The sequence below is a fragment of the Amblyomma maculatum genome, chromosome 1 (assembly GCF_055883805.1).
Source record: "Amblyomma maculatum isolate TAMU_Amacu chromosome 1, ASM5588380v1, whole genome shotgun sequence".
NCBI classification, from domain to species: Eukaryota; Metazoa; Arthropoda; class Arachnida; order Ixodida; family Ixodidae; genus Amblyomma; species Amblyomma maculatum.
The window spans coordinates 219,786,109-219,800,207 of record NC_139344.1 but is presented as its reverse complement, the minus strand read 5'-3'; the positions used below and the strand labels follow the sequence as shown (position 1 = coordinate 219,800,207).

Genomic DNA, 14,099 nt, shown 5'->3' with positions numbered 1-14,099 from the left:
CTTTGAAATATGTGCACTGTGCACAGGGGCCGCATCCAGCGGAGGTTACTTTTGGGAACCGTTTTCTTTGAAGATGATGTCAATTTGACGTCTGCTAAAGAGCGGGTGTCACCTCGCGGGGAGGGCGGGAAAGGCACCAGCCAATCAGCCATGGTGCCAAATCGTAGGCATGTCCGCCACGAGCATGTGACTTTTTCTGGTACTAAATATGTGTACCGAAGTGGTGTTAAGCACGAAATGAATCTGATAATTACATAGTAATGCAAACTAGTGAATAATAATCTGAAATACTGTTGGAAACGTCCTGTTAACTGCCGAGCAATTTTCTTGGCTTATGAGTACCTTTTCCGCTGCTAGATGGTGTCACACGTGCGGCGGCGGCGTCTGCTTCCTCGCTCGCTATGAAGTTTTTATAAGTTCAGTCTTTCGCACAGAATGGCAAATATCCTAAGAGTGAGGTCTACAATGCCCGTAGTATGCAGTCTGAATCACGCTAGCTCTATGAACGGTAAGTTTGCTGTCGCCATTGCAAGTACGAACAAGCTGCTTGATACAGGCACTGCGCCGAGGCATCCGCGCCTGCCAATGTAGCGGGACAGCGTCCTTAGCCTTATCGGCCGCTCAAGCGTCGTGAGTGTGTGTGAACTTTCTGTGAATAGCTGTCAATGTAGGATGCAGCCGATAACTCAGGGAATCCGACCGCACTCGATCCATCCAGCCACCGTTTGCTCCCTTTCCGCTGATGTAGAAGGGGGCAAAAACCCAGCCCGCACACTTATGGATGCGAATTATTTGTCTCTACAACTGCCGAATTCAAATAGTCGCACTGCTATTGACAGAGAGCTCCCAATCGCAAAGTAGCGGTCGAAGCGCGTAGAGCACCTTCGCTTCTGACGGCAGCCCGGCCTACCCCTTCGTCCCCACTTCCCTTTGCGATCGTTAGCCATACTCGTAGGAGTTGAGAGTTGATGGGTTATTTTTTTTTTTCTGCTATGTATGTTGAGGTCTGTTAAATCCTGGCAATAAATATATAGAGAATACAGTCTGACCGCAATGCGCTGCAAAAAAAAAAAGAGAGAGAGATACCATGGTCGAACTCAAGCAGCTCCAGCGCGCGTCGTTACTCGACTAACAGCCATGAGGCGCCACAGCGAGCGCAGAGCGGTTCGTTCTCAAAGCGAACCAACTCGTCGAGGTTCCTGCGCTGGCCGGCAAAACGGTTCTTTTCGGAGCGGTGGCCCCGCCCCGTGACATAGGCGAAAAACGCGGAGCCGCCTCCAGAAGTTTTGCGGTCATGCCAGACGTGACACAGGCAACCAATTAGAAACGGCGAAAGGAACCAGTTCCCGAACGGAACAGTCGCTGGATCTGGCCCCTGGTAGCCAATTTTTTTCACTGCTTTCTTTCCTCAGCTTGTTCAAAGCAAGAAGAGCAGTGGCTTCGTAATCTATGCAAAATAAACTCTGGGGTGTAATTCGTTTACAGTAGGAGACATCGTTGTTGTGCTAAAGATGCACACTGACACAAGATGGGGTCATTGCTTCATAGCAGTTTTAGACCTGTTGTTCATGACCAGTCTAGTTCTGTATCTAACAGATTGGTAGAGTATAGGATGTATGAAAATATGTATAATGCCATGTGAAAGTGGGTTTGGAATGTGGTGTTAAGATATCGTTAATGCATTGATTGAACTCTTTCCCAACGAAACAAAAAGTTTCCATTTTGGAGAGGTCTTAGACAGGATTATTTGCTGCAAAGTTTGCGAGGTGTTAAGAATGTAAAAAAAAAAAAATGAAAATGACATCAATAGTATAGGCTTCCTGAAGACATGTATCTATTTAAACTGAAATGCTGTGTGTGACTAATGTGAAAAGAATCACCAAATGCAAAAAAATATCTAAAGTTAACTCTTTCCCTACCGTGGGCAAAATGACCGTTTCCGTAGATTTTTTTTTTCTGTAAAACTTTCATGTCTAAAAGGTTATGCAATACACGAACAGAAAGCTAAATAGATTCGCTTTTTAGACATACAACATTGAATATAAAGTTGTGGGTTGTAACACACAATATAATTTCCCAAAAACCAGACTTTAGAAAAAAATTGAACAAAACTTGAGGCAACTTGTAAATGAAACGACAAAACTTTTTCGAGATATACAAAATGCAGACATTATATTGGCTACTCCCTGTGAAAAAGTAAAAGTTCAGTACTGAATAGTGTTCTTGATGCATAATGAGCAATCAATAAGGGCCGCTGCAGAGCACCATGCCGAAATGGATGCCCGGTTCTCTTCTTGGGCAGAACGCCACTCTCTGTATTGCGAGAGGCAAGATATTATGCCCAAATGATGTTGACACCCTGGGTATGAGATAAATGACACCAACAGCACAAACAAAACATCCAGAGCGGTCCCTGACGCATGCTAAACAGGCCAACAAAGTGTGGCCGCCGATGTTCCGGGCTGGTTTCCATCGTCATCGGGGTCGGAACTGACTTCTGACGATAAGGCAGCATCTAAAGAGTCACTGCTGCTTGGATCATCGATAATATCGGTCATAGACAGTGCTGAGTCGTCAGATTTGCGACGTTTCGAAGCGCGTGTCGTCGACGCGGATGCCGCCATTCTCGCATACGTCTTGGACGCTGCCGCATGTTCAGAGCACGCTCAAAAATAGCTACTTCGTGGGAAAAATGTAAACAGCATCAAAATCGAAACTTCAGTTATCCGATTACGCACTAGATGGTATAGTGTGTTCATGAGCGACATGGAAGGGTTCAAAATCGGCGCGCAAAGTCATCGTTAGCGGGCTAACGATGCTCAATGGGCGCGGTAGGGAAAGAGTTAAAGGAAATTTTTATCGACAAAGTAATGCAAACACATTCTGGAACTTACAAAATATTTTAAATTTACAAGGAAACTAGTCACTAAAAGTTTGCAACTACTGAAATCATTTTTGCTATAGAAAATTATTTCTGGCACTGAATGTAAAAAGATTGTTGGCAGTGCATTCTTATAACTTTTTCACTCTGAGAAAAAATTTGTAATACTTCAAAACATAGCTTGGTGGATGTTTTTTCAATATTAGAAGTTTAGCTTAGATCGCTTTTGATCTATTTGAGGAAAAAAAAAATAAACACAAAGTATAAAATTTCCCAATAAATCAGATTCAAAGAGGACTGCAAACTGATTTGATATAGCAATAACTTGGTGCATAAAAATGGCAGTTGGTAAGCTTCTCTCTAACAGACGTAAGAATGGATTGCACTCACAGTACTGACAGTCTTGCAGAGATGTGCCAGCTGCTTGTATATTGGCAACACACTAGTCGCTAGGCGTTGCTGTGCATCACCAGCTCCACATTAAAGCTGCAGTGGACAGTTTTGAGCTAGCCACTGCACAGTATAAGATGTCTAACCCTATTCTCGACACACTATAAATAATTAATTGCATGGCACAGATGGTTTCTGCAATGCCTTTTGTAGTAATTTAAGCCAGGCGGGCCACCGTAAGGCTTTAGTTAATCAGGCTGGCACAAACACACAGAGTAAGAACACACAAGATCACATTTCGACCTTAAGCACACCACATGCTGATATTTTAATACGGTTCCACAATGCTAGTGCTAACAGTGCCCAGGGAGCTGTCCAGCCCTCCTTTATGCTCAAAAAGGGATCAAAATGTTATGACAGGTAAAGTGTCACTTGCGAGGTATGGTGCACAATTCTATATTTTGCACATCTGGCACAATTGAGGTTCCGTATATTGGGTGACAATCCTGTACTTTATAGCGGTATGAGGGGGGCAGTCTTCCACCTCGCTGCCAGTCTGACTCTGCAGATACAGCGTCCTTGCTAGCGACCCTCGGAGGGAACCATGGGACAAGGAATGGGACTACACAGCGTTACTACTCGAATGCTATTTATTGCACTTGCAAATAATACAGAGCATGCCCGACTAGGTATACAACATCAACAAGGTTTTCCTTGGAAGGAGAAAGCTATGTAAGAAGGGCTTCTGATTCACCGATTGGGGAAGGAGGACACGACTCTGGCGGCGAAATTTGCACGCCGGTAATGGCAGCGGGAATCTCCCGTGAGCACCGCATTCTTCGGACAAATTCATACCACGGCGTCTGCCGCGAGAGTGTGTAGTATTTACCGGTCACTTCACTGTTGGGAACCAGAAGATGGGCGGTTGTGCGCGATGCGGAGGATACAACCGCATACTCCAGGCCAGCTATCCCCTGGCATTTGCTAGGAAAGGTGGCAAGAGACGACCGCTCGCGTTGAGGGCCGGATCCAGAAGCTCTCTGTGTCGTCTTCTCGCGGGAATCCTGTAGACGTCTTGGTAGCGCATCCTTCGCTGTTTCCACTTCCCCCAAGGAGAGGTAATTACCTCCTCTCCCAGCCGGCATAGCCAAAATGCTTGCTAGTGGTGGTCCGCCGCATAGTGAAGGAGGGGGAAAACCGTATTCTCACAACTTTTACAGAGGATGTTGAAGGGGATAATGATTGTAATCTATTAATAGTCAATAATTTGCAATATCCAGGTGCAGTTTATCTGCAGGGTGTCTAGAAACCGGGATAACTGGGAAAACTGGGAATTGTCAGGGAAATTTTATGCACTGGGAAAAATCAGTGAAATGTCAGGGAAATCAAAATTTTCACCCAGTCAGGAAAAATGGCATGATATATTTTGCAGTGCATTTTCATATTAAGCTGGTGTGCAGCAGGTATATGTTATTCATATTTTTTTTTATTTTGTGGTCTTTGTAGCGCACGCCACGGCTATACCACGGCGGCCGTGCTGGAAGGCGAGGCGCGATATATTACTTTGACGCCAGTGCATGACTAAGCTACCATAATAGGAGACCCAATACGCACATGAGGTGGGCACTCAATAAAATATGCGGAAACGCTGCGAGCTTCTCCAGCACACCTGGGTTGTGGAGCTGAAGACGGAGGGATATTGAGGTAAAAGCTTTATGGGGAAGCATTCACAATTGCAGTATGTTTGCAACCCTCTTCACAAAATAAGGGAAGATGTTATTCCATACAATAATTTGTTTGTAGAGAGTATTGAAAAAGGACAATTTTCTTGGTTTGCGAAGCTCCCTTCAAAAAAAAAAAAGACAAGGAGCACGCTATAGCTCTGGCGTGGTTAGACACAGTTTTGCAGTGTCACAAGCATGGAGGTTCAAAGCCAACTTTATTTTCTCAAATCGAAAGAAACTCGAGAGATGTGCATAAACTGTGAGCACGCGTGAGAGAGAGGGGCAGAGATAAAACATCTACGGCATTTGTTAATGCTGACATCAGTGAAAATCGAGCTCTGGCTGTGCTGCTGGATGGGGCTGCAATGCAAAGCATCTCAGGTGTCCAATGTGCAAGTGGCACGGTGTTAGTAGGAGTCGAATCCCTTCTAGCAGCATGTACACCAGCGCCAACGTGTTGCCTTTTCCCAATTGCACATTCTTTAGAGGTCAGTTTAGCTTTCAATCACAATTCTGCGGCCTGCTTCCGGAACTGCGGCAGCAGTCCTCACAAGATCACCGCTCAAGATCCCCCCCCCCCCCCCCTTCCTCCTCCTCCTCCTCCTCTTGTCTCAAGGGGTCCCTTATCACTCTGCTGGTCCACAAGAGGTCCCCAACACATCCATGGCTGAGAACCACTGTTCTACATGCTCCACGCCTCGAGGTTGGAAACATCTCAGACAGCTGCTGAAGCTGGAAGCTGGAAGTTCATAGCTGCAGTGCAAAGTTCTGCACGCAAAACTGTGGAACAAACACTCTGAACAGTCTCCAGCTTAGTCATCTCTTTCGTACCTGCACGCTGGCCTTCCTCACCTTCTGTGTTTTTGAATCAGCTACCGCAATGCCATGCTGCTTGAAAAGTCATTTTCTTTGTTGCAAAATCGTGCGTACTGTGGAAGCCCTCACAGGGTAACACGACTCTCTTCTTGCATCTGTTTAGCAACATCGGAGACGGGCTCTTCATGGTACAGCTTGGCCTTTTTGGTAGCATCTGCATTGGCTAGTGTGTCGTCTAGAATCGAGTTTGCAGGGTCCTGCTCTAAGCCTTTCTATTGAGGACTGCACTGCAGAGCTCTTCGAGGAAGCCTGTGTACACCTCGTGGTCACTGCCTATTCAAGCTTGCTTTGATCTGATGCATACCTTTCAGCATCTTCTGTTCCTGCCTTTTGTTCTTGTATGAGGTCGTTCGCACTGCATTGAATAAGCAGTTCCTCCTCGGCGGTTTCATAATTCAACAGGCTGAGTAACTTGAGTCATTTGGAAAATCCCACTGTGAGTACTTCTTCGAGCAGTGGCTCAAGAATTTATTTTTGTTTGTTTGAAGTCTTTTTGGTTGGTTTGTCTTACTGGAAGTGCTCTTTTTTGGGAAATTGTCTCTGCATTCCTTTCAACTCGCGTAACTGGCTCGATCATTTCCTCACTGCGAAAGCCCTGTCTGGATCGGTCCCTTATTAAAATCCATGACTTCCAAAGGTGTGTCGAACAGTACAACAGCCGCTCCTTGATGACAGCTGGCATTGCTTTAGGCCCACTTGGAATCATCGCTCTGATCCTTGAGTCTAGGTGATGTCTCAGTGTAGCGGACTTCACCTGACAATGCCTTGGGAGTTGCGTCTCTCTACGCTCGTTGGCATGCTCCGTAGTTCGGTTGAGTGGTGATTCAGTGATCAGGAGTTCAGACTGTGAAAGGCTTCTGTGGACTGCAGCCGGTGTAGGCTCTGTGGTTGACATCCTCTGGAATGAGCAAAAGTCTTCTTCCACGCTGATGAATGACTGCACTCTACGTCGCGCGGCAATGTCGTAATTTACCTGGTAGATGGATCCTTCAACCTTTTCGAAAGATTACTGCTGAATGTTAGCGTGGTTTCCCAGCCTGGGTTGCACTTTTCTGTCTTGATGAGCTGGGCTTCAGTGGGAAACAGGCAGTTGGTCATGTCTGTCGACGTCGGCGGATCTTTGCTAAGGTCCTTGGGCTGAGTCAAGTTCTCATTTACTGAAGCACTTGAAATTTCCTTCAGTATAGCTGCTTCTGTTGAGGAGGATGCAGCTGCTGCAAAGAGTTCGACAGCTGCGTTCACGAAATGGCTAGCCGTAGCAGGAGTGGCAGCCTGAAGGGCCTCGGTGTGGTGATGGAGTACTTCCAACGTTATATTGCAAAACTGATGTAAATTCTTTACCCGTTTCCTCGTCTGAAAGAAAGAAATGGCTCTGGCTGTTCATTCAGAGGTCGCAAGATGTTGTTGCAAGCCCTGAGGCATATGTGAAACTACCTGAAGGCGAGCAGAGTGCCTCCGCTTGATTCGGTGACACAAGCCACCTCGTTCTGCAGCCGAGTGTATAAAGCATGCTGGACGGGATTCTTAGCTTTGACTTGGTTCATCTGGAGCCAGAAAGGCGGCATGTACAGTAGAACCTCGCTCTAGTAAACTCGGATATAGTAAAGTGAACCTGAAGTCCCAGTTCACCTGCCATAGTAGTAGTTCAGTCGTTCAGTCGTGTCCAACTCTTCGTGACCCTATGGACCATGTCACGCCACGCTTTCCGGTCTGTCACTATCTTCCTAACATCACGTAACTTCATCTGCAGTGCCTCGAGGATGCCATCTAACCATCGCGTTCGCTGCCTACCCCTTCTCCGGCAACCCTCAACCTTTCCCAACATCAAATCTTTCTCCAGCGACTCCTCTCTTCTCATCAGATGACCAAAGTAGCTGAGCTTTAACTTTAGAGTTTGACTCTCCATTAAGCAGTCAGGGTTTATGGTCGACAATATCGACTGATTTGATCTTCTGGCCGTCTAAGGAACTCTCAAGAGCCTTCGCCAGCACCACAATTCAAACGCGTCACTTCTTCGGCGGTCAGCCTTTTTCACAGTCCAACTCTCGCATCCATACATCACAACTGGAAAGACCATAGCACGAGTTATACGAATCTTGGTTGGCAGACTAATGTCTCTGCTCTTTACTAGGCGGTCAAGGCTAACCATTGCTCTCTTTCCCAGAAGCAGGCGTCTCCTAATTTCATGGCTGCAGTCTCCTTCCGAGGTAATCTTGGAGCCCAAGAAGAGAAAATCTGTCACAGCTTCCACTTCTTGTCCATTGATGCTCCAGGACTTGATAGGGCAAGACGCCATGATCTTTGTCTTTTTAATGTTCAGTTTAAGCCCAAACTTATCACTCTCTTCTTGTACGCGCATCAGAAGTCTCTTGAGTTCCACTTCACTTTCTGCCATTAAAGGGATATCATCCGCATATCTAAGGTTGTTGATACGTTTTCCAGCAATCTTCACTCCAGCTGAAGACTCGTCCAGACCGGCCTTCCTCATGATGCACACTGCATATAGGTTAAATAGGCAGGGCGACAGTATGCAGCCTTGTCTCACTCCTTTTTCAATCGGAAACCAATCAGTGAGACCATGCCCAGTTCTGACTGTGGCCTCTTGCCCTTCATACAGGTTCCTGAGGAGACAGATGAGGTGAATTGGAACTCCCATCTCTTGGAGAGCTTGCCACAATCTGCTGTGATCTACGCAGTCAAACGCTTTCGCATATAATCAATAAAGCAGAAGTAGATCGGTTTCTGGAACTCTCTTGCTTTTTCATGATCACGCGAAGGTTGACAATCTGGTTTCTAGTTCCTCTGCCCTTCCGAAACTAAGCTTCCACGTCCGGAAGCTCCCGATCCACATACTGCTGCAGCCTACCTTGGAGGATTTTCAACATCACCTTGCTAGCATGCGAAATAAGCGCGATCGTGCGGTAGTTGGAACAATCTTTGGCACTGCCTTTCTTTGGGATGGGGATGTAAACTGACTACCTCCAATCCTATGGCCACTGCAGTGTCGTCCAAATTTGCTGACATAATGTATGCAGAATGTTAACAGCGTCATGGTTGAGGTTTTAGAGCAACTCAGCTGGAATGCCATCAATTCTGCTAGCTTTGTTCTTAGCAAGGCTGGCTAAGGCCCATTCAACTTCACTCTTCAGGATGCCCGGCTCGAGATCAGTAATCACAACCATCTTATGTTGGGTTTGCACATTCGGGTCCTTCTTGTACAGTTCCTCTGTGTATTCCTGCCACCTCTTCTTTCTCTCTGAGGCTTCAGTGAGGTCCTTGCCTCGTTTGTCCTTTATCACGCCCAGCTTAGCACAGAAGCTTCCTTTGATATCTTTGATTGTCTTATACAGAGCTCTTGTGTTCTTTAATTGGCTGTTGTCCTCAACTGCTTGGCACTGTATGTTCAGGAAGGCATTCTTATCTCTCCTTGCTATTTTCTGAAAATCCGCATTGAGAACCTTGTATCTTTCTCTTTCCTCCATAACTTTTGCCATCCTCCTTTCCTCAGCTATTTGCAAAGCCTCTTCAGATAACCAGTTTGCTTTCTTGCATTTCTTTTGCTTTGGAACTACCTTATAGCAACTTCTTGTATTATATCACGAACATCAGTCCACATCTCTTCGGGCTCTCTGTCTTCTAGATTAATTCTTGAAATCGATTCCTCACTTCCACAGCATATTCTAATGGAATTTGATCCAGATCATACCTGGAAGGCCTTCTAGTTTTCTGCGTTTTACTCAATCGAAGCTTAATTTTGGCAACAAGAAGCTGATGATCGGTGCCACAATCAGCCCCAGGCCTTGTTTTTACTGCTTGTATAGCGTTTCTCCATCTCTTCCAGCAAAGAATATAATGATCTGATACCTGTACAGACCGTCCGGTGAAGTCCATGTGTACAGGCGCCTCTTGTGCTGTTGAAAATGAGTATTTGCTATGGTCAGGTTGTTTTCTTGACAAAACTCTACTAGCCTCTGCCCAGCTTCATTTGGCTCGCCAAGACCGAACTTGCCTATAATTCCGGATATTTCTTCACTTCCGACCTTAGCATTCCAGCATTCACCTGCCATAGATGACTGTATATTTTCACCCCCTTATAGTAAAGACAGATTTGATAAAAATCAGTTATAGTAAAGTGCGTCTTGCCGTGGTGACGACTTCCCACGAAATGACATCGCCCCACGCGTGCTACACATAATCGCGAGGCAATTTGTTTTGTTCGAGAAAGAAAAAAAGTATATTCAGAGTCCTTTTTTTTTTTTTTTAAATGGCTTTACCACTAGGCTTAGTAGCACTCAGGAGAAACAAACTTTACGTAGGCCTTGGAGCCGTGAGGGAAAGCATGCAGCGCATTGGAAAATATAAAAGTAAAGCTGTCTACAAGCATGGAAAGAAGTCGGCGCGATCTGTTGAAAGTGAAGGAGAGTAGAAGGGAAGTGAGAATCACGGAAGGGAAGAAACACAGCACTGTGCAGCACTGTGCAGCAGTGGCAAGAACTGGAGGTGCGGCGCTTGCGGTCTTTCAGCACTTGACTGCCGCGCAAATTTCTTATCTATTGCCTTCTTACTGACAGAATGACAGAAACAGCAGAAGATGACGCCATGTTCATGCAATGCTTTGGTTTTTACGTGAAATCAAACTCTCTTGTATTCATATCAACGTTGCCCCCATGCTTGAAAAGTACTTCCACAAGATGTAAAAATAAAATCTCATAATTGATAAAATGGGACGAAGAGACAATAAGAAAGAGATGGAAGGTATTTGAATGGAGTTTTTTTTTTTTTTTTTTTCATTAAACGCCATTTAGTTACCAAACAGCAACTTCAGGGCCTTTTTATCACCAACAATTGGTATAGTAAAGACCCTGGTATAAGATTTTTCTGGTCCCAATGACTTTACTATAAAGGGGTTCTACTATCGGAAGGGTGTTCCTCTTCTCGAACCTTAATTGCAGCAAAGACACGCGACCACAGAAGAAGAAACGCGCAACACACGGGCGGATGAACGCTGCACTTGCAACTAGTTTTAATGGCAACAGGGCTTGCAGATAGAAAGGTTCCTCGGGTCTGTGCACTACTAAGAGAACAAACAGAAACATGACAAAGTAACAACAGAAAATATCTTATCTTATTGCCTAGAAAAGGTCCAATTCCGACGTGTGCATAAAAATTGACTCGTCACTCATGTCTTCTTTGCTTACATGATAAACCTCTTCTCTCTCTTGGCATTCTATTCTTGCTCCTGTGTATTGTTGGTTGTGTGTTTCTCCTTTTGTGATCATGTTTTTTCGCTGCAGTTATGATTCAAGAATGTGACTAACTAGCCCCAAAACTTCTACTCAAGTGTGTTCCTCTTCTCCTGGAAGGTTCACTGGCAGAGCTCCTATGTGGCAGCCTTCCTGGAGGGTTCGATGGCGTTCTTCCCGCTAACTTCCACGAAGGATCGGTAGTGGAACTCACAATATTCTTCCGGGTTTGGCACCATAAAATGGAGGAGGGCACACACCAGGCTTAGTGTATAACTGCCTTTAACCTTGATTACCAGATGCCAATATGGCGCTCAGTCCCTTTCGCACGCCCTAGTCCCAAATCCTCTTCTTCCTCCTCGTTCTCCAAATGCTTGCACGAATCTTTACTGGGAGCAATTATAAGTTCATGTAAACCTGGCATCTAAAGTTTGTGGGCCATGTGGTTAGCTGCAAAAAGCTATTACCTTGATAGCCTTGGCTCAAAGCCTAAAAATTGCACGCAATTTGCTGTGATCCCACTCTAAAGTGCAGCTGCACTTTTTGATTTAAGGTTACATGCAGTGGCTCAGAAGAAATTGACCTTTATTGAGACTTGTGTGCCCTGTAAACTTTTGACACCAGGTGTACATGCTGCTTTAGCTTGGCTAGATGTAAGCTTGGGCGAGGCAGTACTTTGTGTGCCAAGCTACATGGTGTAGAAGAGATGGGATAAGGAAGGGCATGACGGACTCACAAAGCACCGACTTCCAATTGAATAGTTATCCACACATGTGCAGATATGTGCACATATGTTAAAGAAAAATGCTTTGGATGGTTTTCTATGGCTTCATTTGCCCACTTCATGGGGCCGATGGCAATGTGCTGCATGCGTCTCTATTCTGATTCAAAACATTTACTACTGTTGTGTGCGTGTAGCAGTTCTAAGCAGGTTTATTAGGTTGTTGTGGGCTTCAATTGCATCATGTATCAATTTGTCAGTCGAGTGAATGCTATGCTAGGGCTGGCTCAGCAGAAGACTTTTATCATTGTAATGTGGCCTTGCTTTTATTATTGTCACAAAGAATAACCCCACGAATATCAGGTTGCTGGGATCCTTCAGAGGTCTTCGAGGCATCATAGGAAGAGCCACTTTAGAAGGAAATGAGGCTGCACCTGAATAAGAGAGTGAAGGCAGCTTGTGGTCTAGTGTGGGCCCTGGGGTTTCTTCAGCGCTATTTAGAATTGGTTTCACCGTCTCTTCCAGCAAACATTTTTCTCATTGGTACATTCAGAGGCAATCATTGGGGTAGCAGTCTATCACTTGGTCTGTCAAGCTGGTTTGGTTGCAGTATCTAGAGCATTGTGTACACTCTAGTGGTATGATAAAACCTGCAAGAGAGGTGTGCATGCTGGCCAAAGTATTAATGCCATAACATTCGAGTCCTAATTCCTACAAAACGCCTGGAGGTGCCGTGCATCTGTTACAAAAATCCTTGATTGGTCGAGGGAGCTTCCTGCATGTGTCATAAAAACCCCTGATTGGTCAGGAGTGGCGACATGGTCTCTTGACGTCGCACAACCTGAAGATCAGCCAGGTCACAGGACCTTGTGATGCCATCAGCCTCTCAACCAATCAGGGAATTTTGTAGTTTAGGTTGGCAGGCGCTTCTGCAAATGGCAGTTAGCAAGAGACATGGCCGAGCACACATTGGTCACTGGTTTGTCGTATCGCAATACCCCGTGATATGGCCTGGTTTCAGGGGTTTCTGCAGATTAATAACACCATCCACTTGCAACCTCAGCCAAACAGCATTACAAAGTGCCTCTGAAGAAAGAAAAGAACTTTCATTGAAATGAAAAAGTGGGATCAAACAGAATTGATCTGCTGCCTTGTGTTAGAGGTGGGACTCGGGTGCCGCTTGACGGATCATCGGCCGCATCAATACCCGCTCCTCCTGGAAAAGAAGTGCAGGAGTGCAGAATTGGAGGCGAAGAAGACTTAGTTTATTTACATCTTAACAGGGATGAAGCAAGAACAAGGCCCTGACACAGTCAGAGTTCTGTAGGGTTAGTATTCCCTAGCTTCCCTAGGTGAAGGGCAGATCAGTAGATGGAGTGTCCTGTTCACTTCAGTTTTGTACACTTGCATGCACTTTCACACTTCCACTCCCCCCCCCATGCGTGGTGGTGAGGAGGAAGTCATTGAGGTGGTGTACATGGCGACACAAGAAATGCCCAGTGTCTGCTGGTGGCTTACTTTCGGGTTCGGGATGCATACCGGCTTCAAAGGAGCTGGCATGCACTGTCGTCATGCAGATAGTGAATCGTAGCCAGAAATGGTCACTTTGTTCCCTCGTCAGGCTAACCGGAAGGGGGAGAAGGCCGCAGAGTACTGGGAAAGGGCCCTTTTGTTCCCGACTGTCTGTTCGCCGAGTTGCAGCCAGGCAAACCATGCCAAGCTCCTCTTTGTCTGGGCTGTGTTGGCGGCTTCAAGTTGTGTCTTGTCGTCACCGTCCATACTAGCTTCACAGCTTTCAGCTAGATGGCTCTGAGCTCTTGCCTCAGTGGTCCAAGGCAGCTGCTTCCGCGCTCGACTTGTTGTCATCCTCAACAGCTCCTCCACGGCCAGGGAAAATCTCAATTGGCCAGTGGTTGCTATCACTTGCTGAAGGAGGTGGTCAGGGTTCTGCTGTAGGATGTTTTGTTTTCTCTGCGAGCACCAAACAGGTATCCCAGGCCTCTCACAGTGAAGACAGTAGTTAAAACCAATCACACGGCACAGCACCACTCTCCGGGCTGTGGAGGGAATTCACATGAAAGCCGCCAGGCCAATATACAATACAAAGGCTTCATAAGCTTGAGCCTAACCACTCACAACCTTTTGAAGAGTGGTAGCAAAACTTTAAAACAAAAATAGAAGAGGGAAGAAATAATGGCTAAATGCACAGATAGTAAACAGATGCATACTGTATACCCACTGAAAAACATACACAAAAACAGTAC

The 14,099-nt window shown here is 45.8% G+C and overlaps 1 protein-coding gene across 4 annotated transcripts in view; it reads left to right on the top strand.

The window, feature by feature from the left end:
• Positions 1 to 14,099, top strand: part of LOC146205646 (transmembrane protein 208) — a 78,200-nt gene that overhangs the window by 17,509 nt on the left and 46,592 nt on the right. The gene's annotated exons all lie outside the window — the stretch shown is intronic.